The following is an 8,302-nucleotide window of genomic DNA, read 5'->3' as shown; positions in this document are numbered from 1 at the left end:
GGGGCGGGGCTGCACCGGCGGCGGATCGCGCGCGCGCCGGGAGGGGGCGGGGCTAAAGCGGCAGAGCGACGTCACGGCGCGGCGCGGGTGCGAAGCGATAAGGGAGAGCGCGTCACTAGAGGCCACGCCCCCCCCCGCTTAAAGGGGACGCGCCGCTGGCGGGAGTCCGCGATGTGACAGCGAGCGTGTGGGCCCCATCCTGCCCACATCCATGGCAGGAGTGGGGGTCCCCCTTTTCCATATGGAGAGGTTGTATCGGCCCCCCTTTCCTCATATGAAAGGCATTGATGGGGGTCCCCACTCGCTTGATATACAGGGCATGAGTGGGGTCCTTCCCCACGGGACTGGGGGCCAGTGGGGTCCCCCCTCCCCATATACAGGGCGTTGTGCGGGTCTGCCTTCCCATAGTCCGGGGGTCTGGTGGGGGTCCCCCTTCCCCATGTACACGGCGATGATGGGGGTTCCCCCTTCCCATGGGTCCAGGGGTTTGTGGGGTCCCCCTTCCCCAGATGCCGGGCACTGGTTGGGGGTCCCCCATGTGCCAGGGTACCTATGGGGTCCCCTATATGCCAGGGGCTTCCCCCTTCCCAATATGCTGGGTGCTGATGGGCAACTCCTTCCCCAAATCCCAGGGAAGACAGACGCCATGGGGGGACCCCTGAGCACCCTGGGCTATGGGGACAGGGGTCCCCCATCCCTGCCTGCACTTGGCCATTCCTCATTCCCACTGGTGAGCAACAACATCCCTTTTCCAGATCCCTAAGTGCCATTTTTGGGGACTTATTTTTATCGTTTCAGTCATCACATCAGATGCCGAAATCACAGCAAACCCCAGCAGAGGCTCTCGGGAACATTTCAGCTTTAGCAGTCACCACCCCCCTAAAAAAATCCCACCACCACTACCCCCCCCCCCTCAAATTAATACCATGTATGTGCAATGCTAGCAGCTGGATTTCCAACCGTGATCCTGCTCATTTGACAAGTAGAGTTAAATTTAATTATTTATTCCTTCGTGCCCTGGTGTAGGAGTAAGCGCTCGGGAACATTTTGTGAAAGTAAGAGAGTTCTCTAAAGCTTGATAGGTTTTATTGCCGAGTCAAATAAACAGAATAAAAGCTTTGCATTAATTTTTCTGGTTTATGTCATACTTAATAGTGCTCTTAACGATCTCAAAGTCATTTTCTTGCTTTTTTCCCCACTTTGTCGATCAGGAAAGTGCTGGGGCACACGATGCTGCTCTGTCTCCAACTCTGCTCCATTGCTGTGGGGATAACGGAAATGCAAAATATTGGAGGGCTTAAAGTAGCGATAGGAGAGTAGAGAGGAGATGCCTGCAAGGACTTTATCACAGGTTACATCTAGTAGGCTTCTTGGTTTGCTTTTGTCTAAGGGAGGTGTCACTGTGAGGGGTCATAAGGGGGATAAAATAGCTTTGATATGTCCAGGCAAATTTAGTTGCTAACACAGGCTGTGAGTTTTAATTTCAAAGTAGTTTGCTCTTCTAAGAGCTCACATATTTCTAGAGAAGCCCCCTCCAACCTTGAGCCATGTCCCTGCCCTGCTGCACTTCTCAATCCTCAGGACACAGAAAATGCCCAGAAATCAAGCTATGACACTTAAGTCCCCTTTTTCACACCCAAAAGCTGAGTTTTTGCAGTGAGACTCCCTGCTGTAGCAGTAATTTTACATACTGGTGTTTTTCATTAAATGTCACCCTCCAGGGAGGCAACTGTGCCGCTTGCGGCTCTCCTCTGCCATCAGCAAAAGGCAGCCGTGGAGCAGAGTGGCCATTTACCACTCTCCACTGGCAGTACTCAAAAAGTCCCTATGGGAATGAAAAAATACTGCATTAAGTCTGAAATTGTGGGATGCTCAGCTGGAAGATGGCATTACCTGAGTCACGGCGTGGCGCTGCACCATGGCTGTGTATGAAATAACCGAAATCCTTGTTCTGAGCCGGTGCACCAGTTTGTTTCAACTGGAAAATATATTTAGGTGGTGTTTCACATATAGTTCATTCTGTGGAGCAGCACGGAGAGCCTGCTGAATGCTCACAGCATCTCCTGGGTGCATGGACACCACGACAGAAGCAGCACCACTCAAATCACAGAGCGGGGGTTATTCCATAGAAGAGGGTACGGGCATTTCTGCATGGGGGGAAGGTGCCCAAGGGAAAAACTTCAGGTCTGGGGCACTTTGATGCCCAGCGCTGCAGCCTTCCCCATCCCTCCCTGGGCACCAACGCCCAGGGGCAACGGGAACCAGCACTGTCCCAGCAGGACACACCAAATGCAAATACAGCTGGATTCACTTCTTGGCTCAAAACAGCTGGAGAGCCATGAAAAGGGAACAGGGCTTTCTAGCAATTTCTTCTGTCTTCCGCTTCCTGCTGCCGGGAGACAGGCGCCACGCAGTGACGTCACCACGATGCAACACAGGCGTCACGGTGACGTCGGGGAACTTCCCAGGCAGCTGGTGCCAGGGCCCTGCACGCCGCTGACCCGCAGGACCAAGCCTGGCTGGTCGGGGAAAGGGCCACGGATGGACGTTTTGGCCAAGCTGTGAAAAAACAAGTTAAGATGGAGCCGCCTTCACGGGAGGCATCCTGGGCTTCCGACCCAGAGGAGCCAGCTCGCTGGGCAGCTTCATCTTCTCCCAACCATCCAGGAGGCGATTTGGGAGCCTCTTGGGATGCTGCCACCGGACCTCTCGCAGAAGAAAAGGCCCTCCAAGGTTCCCCTGATGAATCCTGGGCCCCCATCATACACTATCTCCTCCCAGAAATGATCTGTGGCAACACCAACCAGTCTTCAGCCCGCCTGTTCCTCATGAAGCTCTGGAAGATTGTCGGCAGCCATTGCTTCCAGTCAGTCTGGTGGGGCGACGATGGAACCTGCGTCGTGATCGGGGAAAAACTCTTCAGAAAGGAAGTGCTGGGGAGGAGGGGACCCCTGAAGGTCTTTGACACCGAGTCCATGAGAGGCTTCATTCTCCAACTTAACCTCCTTGGATTCTGCAAAATGGAAGGGGATTCTCTCCTATCGGCCTCCATCCAGGAGCTGCAAGCAGTAGCAGCAGCAGGGTCTGCTCTGGGCAAGGTACGTCGGGTCCTCTGCACATGAACGAACCCTCGGGACACGTGGGGAGGGGGAGAGGTTCACGTTCAGATAAAATAAGCCTTTACAAGGTAGGGAGCAAGGACGGGGGTGGGAGCAAATGGCCTGATTTTGTCTTGGGGGTCTTTTTCTGGAGTTCTTGATGCAGGATTTTGGAGGAGCAGAAATGCCGACAGAACAGATTTTGGCTATTTCTGCTTGCTTTCAGTCTGTGAAACAAAGACAGTCCCATTGTATCAAGCCTTTTTCGGGCTTGCTCCACAGCTGGCTGCACCAGAAATTTAAAACTTCTTGTGGCATCTGCATCACATTATTCCCAACACCTGCATTCCATGCTAAGCTGCCTGAAATCTAGTGATATTTGGGTTCCTCCATCGGTTTTCAGGCATTCAAAAATCCTCGACTTCTCTGATCCCAAATGCCCAAAACACAAAGGTGGTTATTACTTAACGAAACTCTATCCTAACGTTTTGCTCAGCCGAAACTTGAGGTTTAAAACGCCCCGCAGAGTCCTTTTTAATACCCATGTCTGTCTTTTCTGCTGCAGATGCACCCGCAGGGGTGAGGGAGCGCCGCAGGGCCGGAGGAGCCTCCGTGAGGGGCCGCTGGGGACACACCGCCCCCGCTTCGCAATAACAAATCTCTTCGAGCTGCCTTGGCCTGGCTCCACAGTCTCTGTCTCGACCCCCGGGGCGGGGGCTGCCTCCAGGGACACGAAGGGTTTGGCTCCGGCAGCGGAAGCCCCAGGCCCCAGGCCCCAGCGCTGCGCTCAGCAAAACCCAGCAAAAGGCCAACCTGGGGCGAATCCCGGAGCTGCACCAGCACCCCGGGCCCCGCAGAGCAAACCAGCCCCTCACGGCTCCTGGGGAGCCCACGGCCCGTCCTCCCCCCGCTCAGAGCAGGGGCCGGGGGCAGCGGGGCTGCAGGGAGCACAGGCGGCTCCTCCTGCCCACCCGGCAGCACGTCTGGGGATAACGAGAGCCCTGCCGCGGGCAGAGCCGTGCGGCTGTCCTGCAGCAGCCACAGCGCGGGCTCACCGGGGGAAGCACCTCGCCCTGCAGCAGCTGCTCGGGCTTGCTTAGAGAAGGGGCTTCCACCGAAGCATTTAAACGAGACGCTACATCACCATCCCCTTCCTTTCCGCACAACAGGGGGTTTCTTTTTTTGGTCAGAGCAGACCTGCAACGCCGGCCGTGGGGGATGCTCCACACTTCACGGCCATTTATGTAAAAGAATCACAGCGCTCATGAGAAATTAGATCGAGAGTCCATAGGTTCACAGTAAACATGCAGCGCTACACGGCACAGTCCGATCACGGAAACATTCCCTAAATTAGGTCCCAAGGTGAGAGCTGAGCGTGTGATTCCACCTCCCAAGCTCAGCATCCGTACGCCAGATGAAGAGCACCGCAGCCAACTCAGCTGGCATCGGGAAGCAACAGACAAATGTGTTTCATCTCATGTCCTGTCCCAGCGACTTTACTTCATCTCTTGCACCATCCCAAGCGCTTTAAAATTGGTATTGCTCAGTTGGTGGATCGGGTTACACAAATCGGAGATCTTCAACAGCATCTGAGAGCTTTCCAGGTCTGCACAAAGTCATTGAGAGGCAGATCAAAGTGGGAGCACTAGTTCAAACAAGGTTCACAGATGGAGGCATACCCGATGAAGTCAGGAATGTTAAAAACACTGATCCAGAGACGGGGAGGTCACTCGTACCGAGCCAGGTGTTGAAGACTTCTGGGCTTGTAACACGGTCCCCAGCGGAGGACACCCAGATCATTCCTCACTGAGGTTTTCTTAGCCAGTGGTCTCCACAGTGGCATGTGCAAGACAATCCATCAGGATGTGAGTAGGAAAAATTTGAACTTCTATTTATTTTCTTTTTATTTATATATTCTCATACACAGATGGTATATTCTCAACAGTAAATGGCTTCTTTACAATATGCTGGGATGAGACAGGGACCAACCATGAACATCTCTCGTACCACACGGAGATTTGCTGCTTATCTTGCAGCAAAAGGCTCAGAAGAGCTGTCGAACTTAAAGGAGTTTTCTTTTGCAAAAGACAAGTATTGCAAACTTGCTGAAGAGCAGCTGCTGTCATCAGTAAGCGACCTAGCAGATCTTGTCCAAAAGATAAACACATGTCAGGTGCCCCTTCAAAGTGAAGGTGCTGTTTGAACGAGTGAGAACGTAGCTGCTTTTTGAAAGAAATTCGTGCTATGGAGAGAGTATTTGCGAAAACCCCCAAAGTGGCACACCTCCAGCTAGTTTACATGCACAACTGGCTGACACTGGGGAAGACGGACATTTACCAGCCAAGAAAACCCTTTGCCTAAGCAGTGGATGGATTGAAAAACAAGTGTTGGGGTTTAATTAGCGCAGCTGATGACACAGTTCTTCCATTTGCATCTACACATCTGCGTGAGGAATTTTTCTCAGCAGTGACAGTCATTAAAACCAAGTATCAAAATATACTGGACTTAGAACCAGCCCTTTGGATGACTGTATCACAAAATGCTAAACCAAGATTTTCAAAACTAATGAAGCATAGGCAGTCACAGAGCCCTCAGTATAAAACATTGTTATTATTAATGGTATTTTTTTAGCAAGACCAACAAGGGGAGTTTACCATTAATAGAATATAATTTTTGAAAATGTTTTCAAATTTTGTCCATCTTTATCACCTACTTTTAAAGTTTCTACTGCCTGTGTATGTCTTATAGGGTTCTTAATATATTAGTACAGGAGAACATATATATGAATTATAAATAAATACACATATACTCGGGGGTGTATGCTATAAATTTTTTTACTGATAGGAGTGTGCAATCAAAAGAACAGTTTTAAATAGCAGACAGCAATGGCAAGATGGACCACTCCTTACCCTGACCCTCTCCAGCAAGACCCTTGGCCACATTCCAGCTATTGCACTGATTGCCATGCAGTCATAGAGAGGTTGGAAAAGACCCAACACTGCCAGGTCCACCACTAAACCATGTCCCCAAGTGCCACATCTACACATCTTTTGAATAGCCCCAGGGATGGTGACTTGACCCCTTCTCTGGGCAGCCTGTTCCAACACCTGACAATCGTTTTGGTGAAGAAATTTTTATTAATATCCAATCTAAACCTCCCCTGGCATAACTTGAGGCTGTTTCCTCTTGTCCTATCACCTGTCCCCTGGGAGAAGAGACCAACACCCACCTCACTACCACCTCCTTTCAGGCAGTTGTAGAGAGCGATAAGGTCTCCTCTCAGCCTCCTTTTCTCCAGGCTAAACACCCCCAGTTCCCTCAGCTGCTCCTCATAGGATTTGTGCTCCAGACCCTTCACCAGCTTTGTTGCCCTTCTCTGGACACGCTCCGGCACCTCAGTGCCTTTCCTGCAGTGAGGGGCCCAAAACTGAACCCACTCTTCGAGGTGCGGCCTCCCCCGTGCCGAGTACAGGGGATCGATCCCTTCCCTTGCCCTGCTGGCCACACTACTCCTGACACGAGCCAGGATGCCACTGGCCTCCTTGGCCACCTGGGCACGCTGCTGGCTCACCTTCAGCCGGACGTCACCAACACCCCCAGGCCCTTTTCTGCCCAGCAGCTTTCCAGCCGCTCTTCCCCAAGCCTGTAGCGTTGTGTGGGGTGGTTGTGACCCCAGTGCAGGACCCAGCCCTCAGCCTTGTGGAACCTCATACAATTGGCCTTGGCCCATCGCTCCAGCCTGTTCCGACCCCTCTGCAGACCCTTCCTACCCTCGGGCAGATCAACACTCCCACCCAGCTTGGTGTCATCCACAAACTGAGGGTGCACTCAATCCCCTCGTCCAGATCATAGATAAAGATATTAAGCAGAACTGGCCCCAGTACTGAGCCCTGGGGGACACCACTCGTGATCTGCCACCAACTGGATTCAGCTCCAGTCATCACCGCTCTTTGGGCCCATCCATCAGCCAGTTTTTTACCCAGCGAGAAGTACATCTGTCCAAGCCATGAGCAGCCAGATTGGCAAAACCCCACTCTATCCCTCAGCAGGTTGTCTTAATATTTCTTTTGCAAGTGCTGCTGTGTGGATTGTCTGCCTTCTAATAGAGTTGAGTAGAGCTGAACCCCACTCCCAAGCAGTACAAGGAGTTTCTCCCCTCCTTATCCCACCACTGGGTTTTATGGAGGTTTATAGCACATTTTCAGGATTTTCACTCTTCTAGCGTGTGGATGAGACTGGTTACACTGAGGGATGGAAGGTAAAGGTGCGCATCGTGCTTGCAGCATCTCATACCCTTGCAGCTCAGGACTGAACTGTCCTTTTCCAACCCTAAACTCCACGGTGAACAAAAGGACACGGATGGCTGCCAGTTTGAGTGGGGGAATAAATAACCTGGGGTTTCTTTACCACTTACCGTGGGTCTTGGAAGGCTGGGCAGGCGTGCCCCGATGCAGGCACCAGCCCCTCGCCCCAGGGCTTTGCTGGCCCCAGAGCATGCTGGAAGCTGCTGCATATTGTAATTGAGACCAAAAATGTAAATTCAAATCATCAGTGCATTGCTTTGGATGGTTTTTGAGTGGACTTGTGGCTCTTTTCCCCTAGCTCTCTTGTCCTGAGAAAGAGCATTGTCCCTCCCATTGCAATTGGGGGAAAAAAATTTGTCTGTCTGCCTTGGAGCACTGAATTGGGGTAAGAAATGCTGGTTTTGGTGCCCAACAGGCACTGACAGGGCAGAGCCACCCCCATCTCCCCTACAGCAGCCAGCAGCTGGCTGCACAAAATTACATTCATCCTGTAGCCACTTTTAGCAGGACACTAATTGCTTACATGCGATTGTAATTAAAGCTTTAAAGGATGGAAAATCCCTGAGAGTTAGGACGGGGAAGGGGCCAGGCAGCAAGGGAGCCCACTGCATTGGATGTGCCCACCCGCAATGCCACCCATCCCCTGCCCACCCTCACGCACCCGACTGAGCACAGAAACATTTATTAGCAGCATCTTAAAAAAATATATGTATATTAGACATTGATTTCCAAGAGGTTCTCATCACAATCAGTAGTGGCAGCAGGAACAGCAGCAAAACTGAATTCAAGTCCAGATATTGCAAAAAGCCCCCCTTGCCCTGCACAGGTCCAGCTGTGACCTGCTGTGCGAGTCCTGTCCCCACCCTGACTGCCACCATCCAGGGCTGTCCCCAAAGGGAC

Source organism: Tyto alba, unplaced genomic scaffold, assembly GCF_018691265.1.
Source record: "Tyto alba isolate M040663 unplaced genomic scaffold, T.alba_DEE_v4.0 Super-Scaffold_20, whole genome shotgun sequence".
Taxonomy (NCBI): Eukaryota; Metazoa; Chordata; class Aves; order Strigiformes; family Tytonidae; genus Tyto; species Tyto alba.
This window is presented reverse-complemented; position numbering follows the sequence as displayed.